Source organism: Marmota marmota, unplaced genomic scaffold (genome assembly GCF_001458135.2).
Source record: "Marmota marmota marmota unplaced genomic scaffold, marMar, whole genome shotgun sequence".
In the NCBI taxonomy this organism is placed as follows: domain Eukaryota; kingdom Metazoa; phylum Chordata; class Mammalia; order Rodentia; family Sciuridae; genus Marmota; species Marmota marmota.
In genome coordinates, this window is record NW_026000076.1 from 2,808,591 (window position 1) to 2,824,926 (window position 16,336).

Here is a 16,336-nt window from a genome sequence, read left to right on the forward strand (position 1 = left end):
TAAAAAAAAAAAAAAAAAAAAGAAAGAAAGAAAGAAAAAAATTCTGCAGAGACCCATAGTACTTCCCTCACTGTATCGTTCTTTAACTGTTGTGAATGAAAACATTCCAACCCAGTGCATCACAAGTAATTCTGGAAGATGATGGGTTCAGGAAATCTTAAAGTCTATGGGAGTAAAGAAAGCTTATAATTCTAACTTATGGTATGCAGAATGCTCTCTTCTTCCTTTCTGTAATGAATCTTTATGCCTGACAAAGTCTTTTTAACTTTTTAAAAATTGTGTGTGGTCATTTCTCTTCATTAAAGGATTTCATACCTGCTGTTAAGACAATACATTTAATAGGCATCATAACTGAATCAGAAGAATAAATAGCAAATTATTTGCAATTTTGAGAACTTATAAATTTGAGTATTTTAAAAAATTATATTTTCATTAAAAAAGCAATTATGTTTGCCTTTCCACTGAGTCAAAGGGTTTACTACCACTATGCTCAAAAGAAGTGATGTGCAATACTGGCAAACATTAACATTACCACACTGATGGAAAATTTTACATAAAATTTCTCAGCCTAGTTGTTTACCTTGGAATATACATAAAATTTATAAAATGGTAATGAGTGGTAGCTGTTCCATATTAGTAGAACAAATGAAATTAGTACTAAACTTGGAATAAAAAATACCTACTAAGAATATGTAACTCTTGAAAATTTTTAATTCATCTAAGAAAGAAGTCAATTGATTTTAGATTCAACTAAAAAAAAAAATAAATGTTGATTGGCAATAAATGTCTTGACAAAGAAACGTAATCTTCCTGTGTAATATCAATGACCATTTAAAAAAAAGTAAAAATTTAAAAAAATTAGTATCCCACAGAAACAATTAGGAGAATGTTCACAGAAGAAAAAAATCCATTGGTCAATTAGAAGGTTTTTTAAAAGGTAATTTCATAACTAGACACAGAATAGAGACTATTTGGTATTAATTTCAATGACAAAAATTTGATTTTTCTTCTCGTGGTTACTGGACATTTTTGTTCATACTAATAGCTCAATTCAACTACCATCTACCACTCCCAAGTATCAGAGCCATCAGGCTGCAAGAAAGCAAGCTAAAAACTGTAGGTTGAAGCTTGTAAGAGTCCCTTGGCTGTGCCAGAATTCAGAACTGAGATCTGGCCAAAAGCTTTCTCTTCTGGAGATGACTGGGAATAATGGCAGAAAGACATGGATAGAGGACAGAAATAACAAGTTCCTGAGGCAAACTAGATTTTCAGAGAAGGAAGGTCCATGTTCAAGCAAGTATATGTGTTCTCAAACAGGGCAAAGTAATGAATAGGTAGGAGTATGCTACACTATTAGAGACTAGGGAAGAAGTAACTCATAAAACCGGTAAAAATACATAAAACAATCATATACTAAAGAGGATCAATGTAACCAAAAGCTGATTAAAAACAACAACAACAAAGAGAGGGACTGCCAGGGAGAATAACCAAAAGGGGAAAAAAAGCACAATTAATACATCATCAGAAAAGCACCCAAAAACAAAAGCTTGAAGATGAAAGAAATTTGCTCTGGCGTATAACATTATGGAGTAGATTGCTCTCTCTTCCTACATGAGATCTTTTCTCACGAAAGAAATGTCTTGCTACATTCTGCTATTTTGTAGCTTATCCTTTATCCTAAGATATATATACATATACATACACACATACACATAATGTGTGTGGGGTGGGTCGAGGTTGCACTCTGGATTCTGGATTTTAAGTTAATTGCCCAACTATGGGGCGGGGCAGAGGTGAGGAATGGATCCCTACCCAATATGCAAACAAAAGATAATTTGAGTACCAAATGTAAAAAGAGAAGTTTCAAAAAATTTAGAATATATCTTTAGAAGCTCTTTGTAAAGACTTTCAAACAGAAAGGAAACAAACATAAAAGGAAATACTAATAAATTCTTCCATAAAGTAGCCACAAAAATCTCTATTAAGAAACTGTATGAGCCTAGTGTGGTGGCACACACCTGTAATCCCAGCAGCTAGTGGGGATGACACAGGAGCATCCCAAGTTCAAAGCCAGCCTAAGCAGCTCAACAAGATCCTGTCTCAATATAAGAAGTAAAAAAGGACTGGGGATATAGCTCATAAGTTAATAACGTCTGGGGTTCAATTCCTGATACACAAAAGAAACCATATGGTAAAAATAATAATTTAAAAAAACCCTAAAAACTGTAATTAAGGATTGTATGGTATTGTAAAATGTATATTTGGTCTTGCATACAAACTCCTAAAATCCTTGGAATCTCCAAAATTATTTCACTGATTGCTGGCAGCCTCTGGTAACTTGGGGGTGGTGGTTAACAATTGAAGAAAATTAAGGTAGGATTAAAAGGCTGGACTTTCTGTCTCCTCCTATAATGTTCAGGGAGGGGAGAGGTGATGTTAGTTAAATTCATTACTAACGGTCAAAGATATAACCAATTGTGCCTATATAAAGAAGTCTACATAAAACTCCGAAGGGTAGGGTTCACAAACCTTCCAAATAGCTGAACATGTGGAGGTTCCTGGAGGGTAGCACACCCAGAGAGGTCACACAATCTCAATACCCCTTCTCTCGTAACTGGCCTTACACATTACTTCATTCTATTCTTTGTAAAATCCTTTATAAGCCAGTAAATGTGTTTTTCAGAGTCCTTGCTATAAAATTTACTGAACCTGAGGAGGGGATTGTGGTAACTCCAATTTATAGCCATTCATCAGCAACACAAGTTAAACAACCTGGAGCTTGTGACTGGGATCTGAAATTGGGGAAAGTCTTGAAGACTAAGTCTTCAAACTATGGGATAGGAAGCTCTCTGGAGGTAAATGTGTCAGAATTAGAGGACACCTAGCTGGTGTCTGCTGCTCTCAAATTAACTGCTTGCTTGTTGGTGGGAAGAAATCTCCTTAATTGTTTTTTGGGGGAGGGTCACAGAAAGTCTTCTTGTTGAAAGTTGTGGGATATGTGTAAGAAAGAGGAAAAGCAGTTTGTTTTTCCCAACAAAATTCTTTTAAGTTTCTATCTTATCAACAGACGACATCCAGACAAACAGGAAAAAACTTAAAACGTCTAAGAATTAGGATCATATAGTTTTTTTTAGAATTCTAAGGGAACCTGTGACATACTAATAAAATTAGTAACTTCACCAAGACAGTATAAGCAAATGACAAGGCTAGCTAGCTACAAACTGGGAAAAAATATTAGCAACACACACAATCAACCATCAGTAGCCACAATGTATTCTTTAAAATATATAAAATTAAATACAAAATTTTATTAAGTAAAAGATACATAGGCATCTCATACAATGTCATAAAAGCAACACTAATGACCATAAAATGAAAAACATGTATACCTCTTTAATAATTAGGGAAATACAAAGACCAAAGATTTAACATACCACAGTGTCAAAAATCAAGAAATTAAATACTTAACCAATAGCTGGTAACTATTTTAAACAGTAAGAACACATAAGAACACATTCAGGGCTGGGGTTGTGGCTCAATGGTAGAGCACTTGCCTAGCGTGTATAAAGCACTGGGTTCGAGTCTCAGGACCACATATAAATAAATAAAGGCCCATCAACAACTAATAAAATATTTTTAACAAAAGAACACATGCTCTACTGGTGAGGCATAAGTTAGAACAATGTATGGGAAAATAATAGTAATATCTTATCAAATTCACTGTACTCTACCCCCTAGCAATATATATCCTTAGATATATACTCTCGAAAGCTTTAATATAAATGAACTAGAAAACAAACACAAAAAGGTTCAGAGCAACATTGTTCTTAAAGTCAAAAACCTTAACCCAAACATCTACCAACTGAAATATCCAGAAAAAGAGAGAAATTATTTTTACCAAGAGTTGTTCCCAGCAATGGGTATTATACAAATACACACAAAAATATGGCTATTAAAATCCTTATTTAATTAAAACACATTTTAACATTACATGGGTATATTATTTTCATAAAATTTAAAAAAAATACTCCTTCAGTATAAGGGGGGCTGGTTTTAGAATTCCTAAGGGATAACAAAAACTGCATGATCACTAAGTCTCCTGTATAAAATGGGATATTTGCATATAAACTAGGAACATCTTTCACCATATTTTAAATCATCTAAATTACTTACAATACCTAATACAATGTAAATGGTATGTAAAAAGCTGTTACATTGCATTGTTTAGGGAATAGTAAGAAAAGGAAGTCTGCCCATAGTACAGAAGCAATTGTTTTCACAAATAGTTTCATTCTGAGGTTGACTGGATGCAGAACCGATGGATTGGGAGAGCTGAAGCGTATCTCTCTCTCTCTCTCTCTCTCTTACACACACACACACACACACACACACACACACACACACAAAGGCCACAATGGAAAGAGGAAGAAAAAAATTTGCAGTAGTACATATCTGTGTCAGGGTAAGGAGGGGGATAAAAAAAGGAGCACATGGATATGTATAACAATACTGGTAACATTCAAGCTGTTTTTTTTTTTTTAAGTGGCATATTCATGTTGTTAATAATATTTTCATAAATAAATCTTGAATAATAAAAGATTCTAGGGAGAAAATAACAAATTAGGACAGGATGACAATATATTTTATCACCCTAAATGGGACACTTCGATGAAAGAAAATATAAACAATAAGAAATGTAAGCAAGAAAGAGTAACAAACAATCAAAACGTTTAAATAAGACCCTCAAGTAAAACATCACATGTGTGTTATATTACTCACATTTATCAAAATTTAATAAGTATGAGGCCTCACTATCAGATATAAATAGTGGAAGAATTTAATTAAACTACAATCAGAATGGAAGATTAATATAACAATTATTTTATAAGCAATGTAAACAAAAAACAGTGAGAATAAAAGTAATAAACTTAAGACACTAAGTATATAAAAATGACTTAATATTTACTGAACCAGGGAAGACTACATGACATCTCCCACAAGTAAAGCCACCCCTAAATGTGCTTTCTCTTTCTAATCTTCACTGACCAAGATATGAGACCTAAAAAACTCATTAAAAAATTTTGTCTCATATTTTGGCCATCTCTCCAATACCAAGCAAAGCTTTTAAAAATACATACACTGCATTTTTAAAATATAGACATACACAGGAAGAAAACATGGACCATGATTTTCTGGTCAGATAACTCTGTTGATGTTAAAAACAAAAATTCTTTTTTAAATTTTCAAACTTTTTAACTTAGGAAATTCAAATTTTAAAAAAATAGAAAATATCAAGTGAAAGTTTTCCCCTACTTCAAAATCAACTATCTGTAAATTTTCTATAATTCTTTCTCTAAAAAATTCAGACAAAAAGAAATCAAAAACAGATCACATCACACAAGCTGACTAGCATTGTTCTCTTTTAAAACAAACAAAAAAATCAGCACATGAAAATCTGCTTTATTCTCTCAACAGCTGAACAACATTTTACTAATACATGCACATACATATATTATTTTGGGGGGGGAGGTGGATGAACCCAGGGGCACTTAACCATGGAGCCAAACCCCCAGACCCCTTTATTTATTTTGAGACAGAATCACACTAAATTGCTTGAGGGTCTTGCTAAATTGCTAAAGCTAGCTTTGAACTTGGGATCCTCCTGCCTCAGTCTCCTGAGCTGCTGGGATTACAGGCGAGCGCCACCATGCCCAGCTAATACTCTACTAATATTGCTATGCCAGTCTTTAAAATCACGTATTGCAGTATATTTTGGTAACTCATTTTATTTAAATGTTCATAAAAATCACAAAAGCGGGTCATATATAATGAATACCTCAGCAAAATCCATCATATTGGGTCAAAAACATCAAGTTTAATCAAATTAAATTTTGAAATAACTTTTTTTAATAACTGGATCAAAAAGGGAATCTAAACTTCAAATTCAGAATTATAAAACCAGTTACAGAAAAGGGGTTAACAGAAATAAGACAAGTTCTCAGTACAGGAAGTAGAAATTATGCTTAGATTGAAAATCTTGCTTACAGTAAGACAAATCCAAATTAATACTACATTTAGGTGCCATTTCACTTATTAGAATGGAAAAACTCGCAACTTTTGACAATATACTCTGTTGGGCAAGTTATGGGAAACAGCCACTCATACTTATCGTATAACAAAATACAACTCTATACTAAAAGAAATTCAGCAATATCTAGCAATATTACATTTGTATTTACACACTGACCCAGCAATTTCACATCTAGGAGCTATTCTGAAAAAAAACATTCTGGCTTTTTTTTTTCTTTAATATACTGGAAGAGTATATATACATAAAGCTATTCACCATAACATAATCTGTAATACTAAAAGACTGGAGGAAAACACCCAAATATCTATTAGTCTACAAAGCTATGAAACAATCTAAAGAAAAAAATTTTTTTTCCACATATAACATGGAGTGATCTCCAGGATGTATTTACCATTAAGTTTAAAAGTCAAAATATAAAACATTGTATACTATGCTACCTTTTATCTACTGCATAAAGAAGGTAGGAAAAAGTTCACATTTGTTTACAGTATCAAAAAAGTGATAAATGAAAAACTGATTAAAACAAATACCTAAAAGTGGAGAGAAAAAACCTTCTCTCAATGTAAGTAATATTAGTTTTGATTTTGGAAATTCAGTTAAAAGTGGGGAAAAAATTCCGAAAAATTAAAACCAACTGGTGGTAAAACCACAAAGAGAATTAGTTCAATAAACTTTACCATTCTATGATTGTACTATACATTCTCTGTGGAATATACTCAAAAAGACAAAAATTATTACAAAAAATTACATTCAATAATGTTAATGCAATACTGATGTTGCTCAGAAAGGAAAAAAAAAATGCTATCTTTGTCCACTGAAAGGGCCCTAAGCATTAACATCTAAAAGCAATTCACACCCTGGCAGGCACATTATTGTGGTTTCTAAGGATCATCTTCCATTCATAGGAACCAGGATTTTTTAAAGAAATCAGTGACTGATTAAAGATCAGAAGCAAGAAATGCTACTTCAAGCAAGTATCAAAACATTTGGTATTATAAACTCTACCTGGCTCAAAATGAAATAATTTAAGTATTTTAAAGAATGATGACTGCAATAGAGTGGAAAATTTTACATGTTAAAAGAGTACAAACTCATCAGGAAAAATATTTTTTAAGTCAAAATCTATCCTGCTTTTCTTATAAAAAAGGTACTTCAATGTGACCAACTAGTTCATGGACAAAGTTTTTAATGGCGGAATTCTATCTAGTATTTGGAGAGAAAAGAATTTCATCGTTTTTGACAGGTGAAGTGGCTTGCAGGCTAAGGCAGGATTCAAAGTTTGAGGCCAGTCTCAGCAACTCAGGTCCTAAGCAACTTCCTGAGGCTCTGTCTTAAAATAAAAAATAAAAGGATAATGAGAACACTCTACATTGGATGCCTCAAGCTTACAGAAACTCAACCTACTGATGAATGTCAATGTCACAAAGATAACCAGACATTCTGTTCTGTTCCTCTTGCAATAATACAACAGGAATTACATAAAGCACATCTACAAAATATTCCTGCTAAAAATTAAACCTGTATCTGACCAAGGTTCATCTAACTATAAATTTACAGGAAATGCAAAGAATATGAAGAACATGTGACATGAAACAAGGTATAATCAGAAAAATTCAGAAAATTGAAATTGTCCAGATGACCCAATTTCTCTAACACCAATAACAAATAAATAAATAAATAAATAAGCAAGAAAAGAGGAGGGGTAAGGTAAAGTCATTTACTGATTAAGAGATTTTAGACATTAACCAAATGAACATATTAACTTTCCTTGGTTCCTGATATGAAAGGTGGAAAAAGTATTTTGAATACTGTTGGCAATTAGATGAAATTAAAGAAATTATTCTACATTTTACCAGGAATTGTATTGGCATCAATGTCACCATTAAGAGAGAGTATATCTGGAAGATATGTACTCAGTATCTGGGGATGATAAGAAATGATCTGAGATATGCTTTAACATTCTCTCCAACAAAAAAGAAAAAGAAGTGTATTACAACATTCCCTCTATTTTTGAAACATATTACAGCTTTTCTAATGAAATTTAAAAAAATAAAAGACTCTCAAAGTCAAAATTTATTGCCAAAACTATCAATATATTATTCTTTTAAAACTATCAATAGATTATTCTTTTAATGCATTTTTAACAAGAACATAAAAAGAGTTCAAGATCAATTTAATGTGAACAAAACTGTTGGTCTATTTGTGTAGCTAAACTAATAGCATTCTTAATTTAGTTTTAGACATACTACATTAGGAAATAAGGTGGTTAAGTAATATTTTTACTTTAAAGCAGTTATGTATCACTAGTTATCACAAGATATTTTTGAGCAGCTATTCTTTTTTGTATAACTATTGTAGCAAAATTTAGATACAATAATATCAAACCATTATGCATCTATCAATCAGTTCTAACAGTCACCCATAAATTTTCTCTTCCTGTTACTGTGACAAATTCCAGATATCCATATTGTTTCATATTTCAGTGGATATCCTTAAAAGATAAGAACTCTTTCTATAATACTATTAGGCAACCAAAAATCTTAATAATTATTTACTATTATCATCAAATATCAAATTTGTGTAAAAATTTCTTACTTCTTATAAAAGTCATAGTATTTTTACAGGGTATTTTAGTTGGGGAGAGGATTAGAATCTAATGCAAAACACTGGACTGGTCAATTTTGTCTCTTCAATACCTTTCAACTTACAAGTTCTTTCTCCACTCTTCCCCCATTTTTCCATTACTTTTTATTTGTTGCAAAGAACTGGTTTTCGGTTTTAAAGATTTGCTCACAGAGAGTATTCTGATGATGTAGTTTAACATAGTCTCCCAGTAAATTCAGTTGGACCTAAAGACTTGATCACACTCTTCGTTTTTGTTTTTGTTTTTGATAATACTACTTTATAAGGGGTAGTGCGTTTTGACACTATAAAACTTGGTATCTGATGTTAAATGTGCAATGTTTATTCCCAAGAACATTTTTTGTATTTCTGCTTCACCTTATTTATGCTAAGCATGATTTTGTGCAAAAAAAAAAATGTTGATCAGTATTCTTTTTTCCATATTTTTTAAGTGTTAATATTCATCCCCCCAAAAGAAAACAAAGGCAAATTATTCAACTCACTATTCAATGGCTGTAAATTTATGACAGCCTACAGGCACAACATGTTTTGATCTCTACTCCCTCCCCTATTTCAACCTATCTACAAGGTACAGGTCATAGCCTAATAAATGAAACCTCCTCTAAAACCCTCAACCAAAAGTAATCTCTCTTACTGTAGCTATAGGGCACTTACTTAAAACCCTGGGTATTTATCTCTCCAACTAGAGGAGGTCCTCCTAAAAGAGAGAGTCTCTTTTGGATCTCCAATGAAAGGAATATAGTGCAACACAATTAGTATTTACCTTCCTATTGATAAATGGCTCACAGATTATATTCATATTGAAGTCCAGACACTTCTAGAGTCATTAAATAGAATAAACTATTCAAATAGCACAATAAATAATGGAGGAACAATAAACTTAAGGTCTCTGCCCTCAAGGAACATATATTCTAGCTCCAATTTTAATAAACTAGTTACTAACACAGTGCTGTCATTTAGTAGACACATTACTAATATTCAGATACTGAAATTTGAAAAAATAATTAGCACGACTTATGGAGCATTTAAGAAAAGCATTTTAAGAAAAATCTAAAAAAAAAACAAACAACAAAGTTTTGAAAACCATATTATAAAAAGCAGTTATATTCAACTATTATAAAAAAATCATGTTAAATATTATTTAATATTATTATTATTCAGTATTACTTAGCTGCAAGTATCTAAGCAAACCAATACTACAACTTAAATTGCAAGTTGAGCAATTTAAAATCAGTGCTTTCAAAATACTAGTAAAAACCCAACTTATTTTAAGAAATAGGTATACTTCATTAGTTATCCAATTACAACATCTTGATTTAGTCAACTTATTAAAAGAACTGCTACAAATTTCACCATACTTAAAATCTTTCTCTAAAAAGTCAACATTTGATTATACTGAGTAGCCATAAAGCAAAGAAATTTTTTAAATTCTTAGAAAATTGAAATGAATGAAAAATATATACATATCAAAATTTGAGGAATGCTATGAAAGCACTATCTAAAAGTATACAGCACTGAACCCCAACATTAGAAAAGATATCATGACAATGACATTAGCTTCAAAGTTAAAATTAAGTAGAAAAAACAGCAAAAACATAAAACAAAAAATAGAAACAGAAATCAATAAAATAGGAAACAACAACAACAAAAACCCCAAGGAAACCAATAGCTGATCTTTTGGAGAAGATTAATAAAAACCAATAAACTTCTATAAAGACTGATAAGGGGGGAAAAAGCCTACTAAATATTCACTAATAGGAATGAGAATGTTGATATCACTACAGATTCAAAAGGCATCCAATCATATATATAATTCTACACAAAATAATAAACAACTCTATGCAAATAATCATTCAGCAACTTAGAGGAAATGGACTAATTATATACACAATTTACCAAAGCTCACCCAAGAAAAACTAGGTAACCTGAAGAGCCCTGAATACATAATTTTAAAATTTCCCCACAAAGAAGCCCATGTAGCTTCACTTTTACATTACTAAAAATGGTATTATTCCTTCCTTAACTGTTTGCACATTTCACAGGCATGGTTAGGAAAGATAAGAAAGAAAGAATACAAAGTGGAGCATTCACCCTAATATGATGAACAAGGTAAAGTGAGTAAATGCCCACTCTCATTGCTTTTTTTGAACACTGTACAAGCCGTCATAAGGGAAAAAGGAGGCAGGAACACCCAGATAGGAAAGGGAGAAAACTGTCTACCAACAATTGGATGTAAATAGTCTGTACAGAACATCCAACAAAATGTACATAAAAGGCTAGGGTTGTGGCTCAGTGGTAGAGTACTTGCCTAGCACCTGAGGCACTGGGTTCGATCCTCAGCACCACATAAAGATAAATAAGTAAAACAAAGGTATTGTGTCCACCCTCAACTAAAAAAAAATTTTTTTAATCTATCAGATCAATGATATTAGTTTAACAAGGTGTTGGATACAAGAGCATCATGCAAAAATCATTTGTGTATCTAAACACTAGCACCAAACACCTGGAAGTTGCATTTTTAAAAACATCATTTATAATAACATCAAAAGATATGAAATATTTAAGGATGATTCTAACAAAAGATGTAGAAATCCTGCAAACTCAAAACTAAAAACAATACTGAATTATAAATATTATGTAAACAAAGAGGGTACAAAGGACGAAACCTTAAGATGTCAATTTTCTCTGAACTGCTCTACAAATTCAACTCAAATTCAGTAAAATCTCAGCATATTTTCTGTGATCCAGAAGAGCCAAAACAAGTTTCAAAAGGAACAAAGTTGGAGGACCAAGACTACCTGATTTCAAGTCTCAATACATAGCTAGCGATTAAGACAACGTTTTTGGCATCTGGATAGACAAAAATGGGTCAATGGAAAAGAGCAGAGTACAGAAATAGAATCACACATACATAGATAATTGATTTTTGACAAAGCTACAAAGCCAATTCAATGGAGAAAAAAAGTCTTTTCAACAACTTGCAACAGAAAAACTGGATGTGCACATCCAAATCCAAAAACTTGACCCATACTTTGTACTATATACAAAAAATTAACTCAAATTATCAGTTTTAAACCAAAATATAAAATATCCATTAGTAAATAAAGTATTTTTAAGTTAGGTAAAGATTTGACTGATAGATGGACAAAGTAGTGCACACCTGTAATCCCAGTGGCTTGGGAGGCTGAGGAAGGAGGATCCTCCAAGTACAAAGTAAGCCTCAACAACTTAGTGAGGTCCTAAGCAACTTAGCAAGACCCTGTCTCAAAATAAAAAATAAAGAGCTGTGATATGGCTCAGTGGTTAAGTGTCCTCTGGATTCAATCTACAGTACAAAAAAGAAAAAAAGGATGACTGATTCGTAAAAGCAAAAAAGCATTGTCCATAAAAGAATAAACTAGTAAACTGAATGGAATTCCTCAGTTAGTAACTGCTGCTCTTCAAAATACGTTTAGAGAATGAAAAGTAACAGAAAATGTTTGTGAACCATATTAATTGATAAAGGACTTTCATCTAGAATAAAGGCTTCTCAAAACTCATAAAATAAATAATCAAAATTTTAAAAGTTGGGCAAAAGATTTAAACAGACACTTCACAGAAGATCATAATAGCCGACGAAAAGATGTTCAGCATCATACTATGGAATACAAACTAAACTGTAACTATCACTTCGTAGACATTAGGATATCTATGATCAAAAAATACAGATAATAACAGACATTGGAAAAGATATAGAGAAACTGGAAATCTCATACCCTACAGATGGCCTATAAAATGGTACAACCACCATGGAAAACAGTATGCATTTTCTTAAAGATATGCCTATCATATGATCTATCCATTTTGATTATGGACTCCAATAGGGGGGAGCATATAGTCACACAAAGACATGCAGGAAAGCTTACAACTTTATTTATAGTAGTCCCAAACTTGAAACACAAATGTCCACTCAGAAATTAATCAATAGCAGAGGTGCATGCCTGCAATCCTAGCCACACAGCAGGCTGAGGTAGAAGGGTCCCCAGTTTGAGGCCAGACTGGACAACTAAGCAAGAACCTATCCCAAAATAAAAAGGGGTAGAGATGTAGGTGATGTTGCTTAGTAGTAGAGCATCCCTGGGTTCAAGCCCAAGAACCGCCAAAAAAAAAAAAAAGTTAAATAAATAAACTGCCATATAGCCATACAGGATGCCACTAAGCAACAGAAAAAAATGGACTACTGATACACAAGTAAATCTCAAATTATTTATGATGTGTGGAATAGTCACACACATAAAAAAAAGATACATATTGCATGATTCCATTTATTTAAGTCTAAAAACTGCAAACTATAGTGACAGCAAAATAGTGGCTATTTGGGAGAAGAAAGGAAGAAGGGAGGATTAAAAAGGGGCAAGATGGTATTTCTGGGCAAGATATTTCTCAAAGCAATAGATACTATCTTGCTGATTTGACATATACATGTGAAAGCATTATAGACTGTAGTTACGGGTTGGTTTCTGTTAAATTACATCTCAATAAAGTTATTTTTTTTAAAGGCAAGATGTGGACCAAAACACATACTACTTTTAATCCATCTGTGTAAACAAAGATAGCCATAGTAATATATAAATCAATAATTTCAGGAAAAAATTAAAATAATTACCTAACGAAAGAAAAGAACTCAATCAGGAAGAAATGTTTCACTTTACATTTTTAAAAAATAAGCACGTGTTACTTTCTTTAAAAATAACTTTTTTAGGGCTGGAACTATAGCTTGGTAGCAGAGTGCTTGCCTCACACCCAGGAGGCACTAGGTTCAATCCTTAGCACCACATAAAAATAAATAATAAAGGTATGCTGTCCATCTACAACTACCAAAAAAATTTTTTAAATAACTTTTTTTAAAGAAACCTAATTGTACAGTCTGACATCAAAGCAAAAAGTCTTTTAACCATAATCCTAGAAAACTAACTTTAGTTATTCCAACTTTCATATAAAACTGTTTTCTAAATTGTTGGTAACTATTTTTATATCATTTTGTAATGTTTCTTCCTCAAATCACTAATATAAAAAACTGACATAACCAATACATCATATATGAACATCCTATTCCAAATATCACTTTTTTCTTCCTTTTCATTCTAGGTCTTGTCTATAATTTTCTTTTCTCTTTCACTAATGATGAAAAACTCATACTTGTATTAATTTATTTTACAAAAGAAACTTGTGTCATTTATTATTTTACAAAATTCACATTAGAAATTTAGTTGAATATTAACTCCAACAACTACATTTTGAACTCTTTGAGTTATTCCCTATTTTAAATCCCATAACTTTCAATTTTGAAAAAATCAATATCCAAATTAAATATGCAAGTTCATTATTTCTCCCCCAATCTATATAATATGAACTCAAGAAATAAGCCTAAATATTAAGGCATGGACAAATATCTAGTTCACTAAAAAACAAGAGCAACATCTGCAAAAATATTCTAAAGAATTATCACACTGGACTGGGGCTGTAGCTCAGTGGCAGAGTTAAAAGTTGCCTAGCACATGTGAGGCACTGGGTTCGATCTTCAGCACCACATAAAAATAAATAAATTAAAGACATGCTGTCTACTTACAACTACAAAAAAAACACACTCTTGTGGATGCAATTCTAAGAATTCCAAAAAACATAATAAACAGTCAGTTTCAAAGGACTAAACAGCATTCCCAAGACTACTCACACTGGCAAGGGCAGTGGTTGAAGGGGTAGGGGGAATCTCATTATTGTGCCAGGCTTGGGAAAATAAAGTTAAAAAACAAGGATTAGGCTAGGGGAACATCTCAGTAGTAAGAACACTAGTGTGTACAAGGCCCTGGGTTCAATCCCCAAGACCAAAGGAAAAATAAATAAATAAATAAATAAAAGACAAGAATCATGCCCTAACAGGTTTAGAAACAAAAACACCAAGATATTTGAAAGTCTAATTACTGAAAGAATAAAAAGACCTAACCATTAGTACCAAAGCATAAAAGATGAGTATTATTTTTAGCCAAAAAGTGAGGAAGGTCAATTTCCTTTAATAGACAAATTTATGTGACTCAAATTTAAAGCTAATTGCCTAAAACACTTTCTTTTTAAGGGTCAGGACAACTCATTTCTAGTGTGTCTTACTATTGATAAAAAATATTTTCATAAGACAAAAGAAAGTTTGTATTCTTACAAACTTCCAGTTCAACAAAAACATATGGTTATTTATTAAGATTAACCAACTTTATGGTGGTTGATTATTCATACAATCTGACTTTACAAATTAATTTTACGCTTGGGTTTTTTTTTTTTTTTAGCTGTGTCTTAGTTTTCAAAGCTAAATGAAATTCTCCATTAATTGCAATAATAGTAGATCCAAAAATCCTCTATTTTTCAAGTTAGTTTCAAACAATCTTCTCCTACCTTCACACCAACAGCAACCTCAGTGACAATTCTGTAAGAAAAAAATAAATAATTTCAACTTCTTGTTATTCTTCTAATGATCATCATTTGACTCTCAAACTTTTCAGAGTAATTCATCATTCATAATTCCTCAAGACAGTTTATAATATAGATGGAAAACAAATAGACTGATGGTCAATGAAACTTCTTTATAATATTATTAAGCTGTTATCTACAAATAACTTTCAAACATAAGACACACTTCAGTAAACATAAGGTATTTTTTAACAACACTTTCAATAGCAAAGATAAAAATCCAAAAAAAAAAAAAAACACTATAATGCCAGTCCTATATTAATAATTTAACACTTAAAACTTTTTAGTATACTAGGTAGAATCTGGGAATTGTAAAACATGAATTCCAGCACAAGTTTTGCCATCAATTTCCCATGGTGATTGGGGGAGAGGGGGGTGAATACTGTACTTCTTTGCATCTGTTTGATCTGGAAAATCATCTTTAAAATAACTTCTTGGATGAATTAAGCTCTAGGGCCTGTTAGCTCTCATGATTTTCATTTAGTATCTTTAAAAACATGAAACTCTAGACACTTACACTTAACCAAAATAAATTAAGATTTTTACTTTTGACTCTTCAGACACTGTCACTAACTTTAATAAATGTACCTGCTAATTGACACTGGTTTTTCACAGCCAAAGGGGCTGTGGACTGCTATATTTTTGCCCTAACCTGTGCCCCCCTTTTAACAATGAATTAAACTGAGTCATTTCAGATGTGGAGCCTTATTAGTACCAGAGAGACAGTGGTCCATATCATTTCCCAAAGCCCGCCCGTTTCTCACCTCTCACCATTCTATCTTCACTCTTAGGCTCTCAAAGATGCAACGCGGTTCTAGCTTTTGGTAGTTTCTGGTTTTTTTTTCCGCAAACTACCCAAAGTAGCTAAAAAGGTGGCCCAATGTTGACTACCTGCTCTTGTTTCTGCCATGGCTGTTGGCCTTTGCCCATGTGACTGATGTCGACCTCAAACACTTCGGGGTTTTTTTTGCATGATTTAATTTCTAGGCCCTTTTGCCAAGCCTTGAATGTTCTTAGGCCCCACAAAAAGGCATTTTTTTTAATGCCTCCTGCCCCGTTCCCAGACTCGGATGAAAACAAAGGAGTATGACATCTGCCCTCCCC

The 16,336-nt window shown here is 32.3% G+C and overlaps 1 protein-coding gene across 6 annotated transcripts in view; it reads right to left on the bottom strand.

Moving 5' to 3' along the window:
* Ptbp2 (polypyrimidine tract binding protein 2) overlaps window positions 1-16,301 on the bottom strand; it is a 71,543-nt gene extending 55,242 nt beyond the window's left edge. For 2 of the 6 annotated variants that reach the window (XM_048814403.1, XM_048814402.1), the window contains exons 1-2: window positions 15,997-16,299; window positions 15,158-15,188 (exon numbers count right to left, since the gene is read on the bottom strand). The gene's annotated coding sequence lies outside the window, so the exon portion shown is untranslated. Of the gene's footprint in view, window positions 1-15,157; window positions 15,193-15,996 lie in introns of those variants that run through there. The other 4 variants (XM_015500855.2, XM_015500853.2, XM_048814401.1 and 1 more) reach the window with 3 other exon arrangements.
* Between the last annotated feature and the right edge of the window lie 35 nt (window positions 16,302-16,336).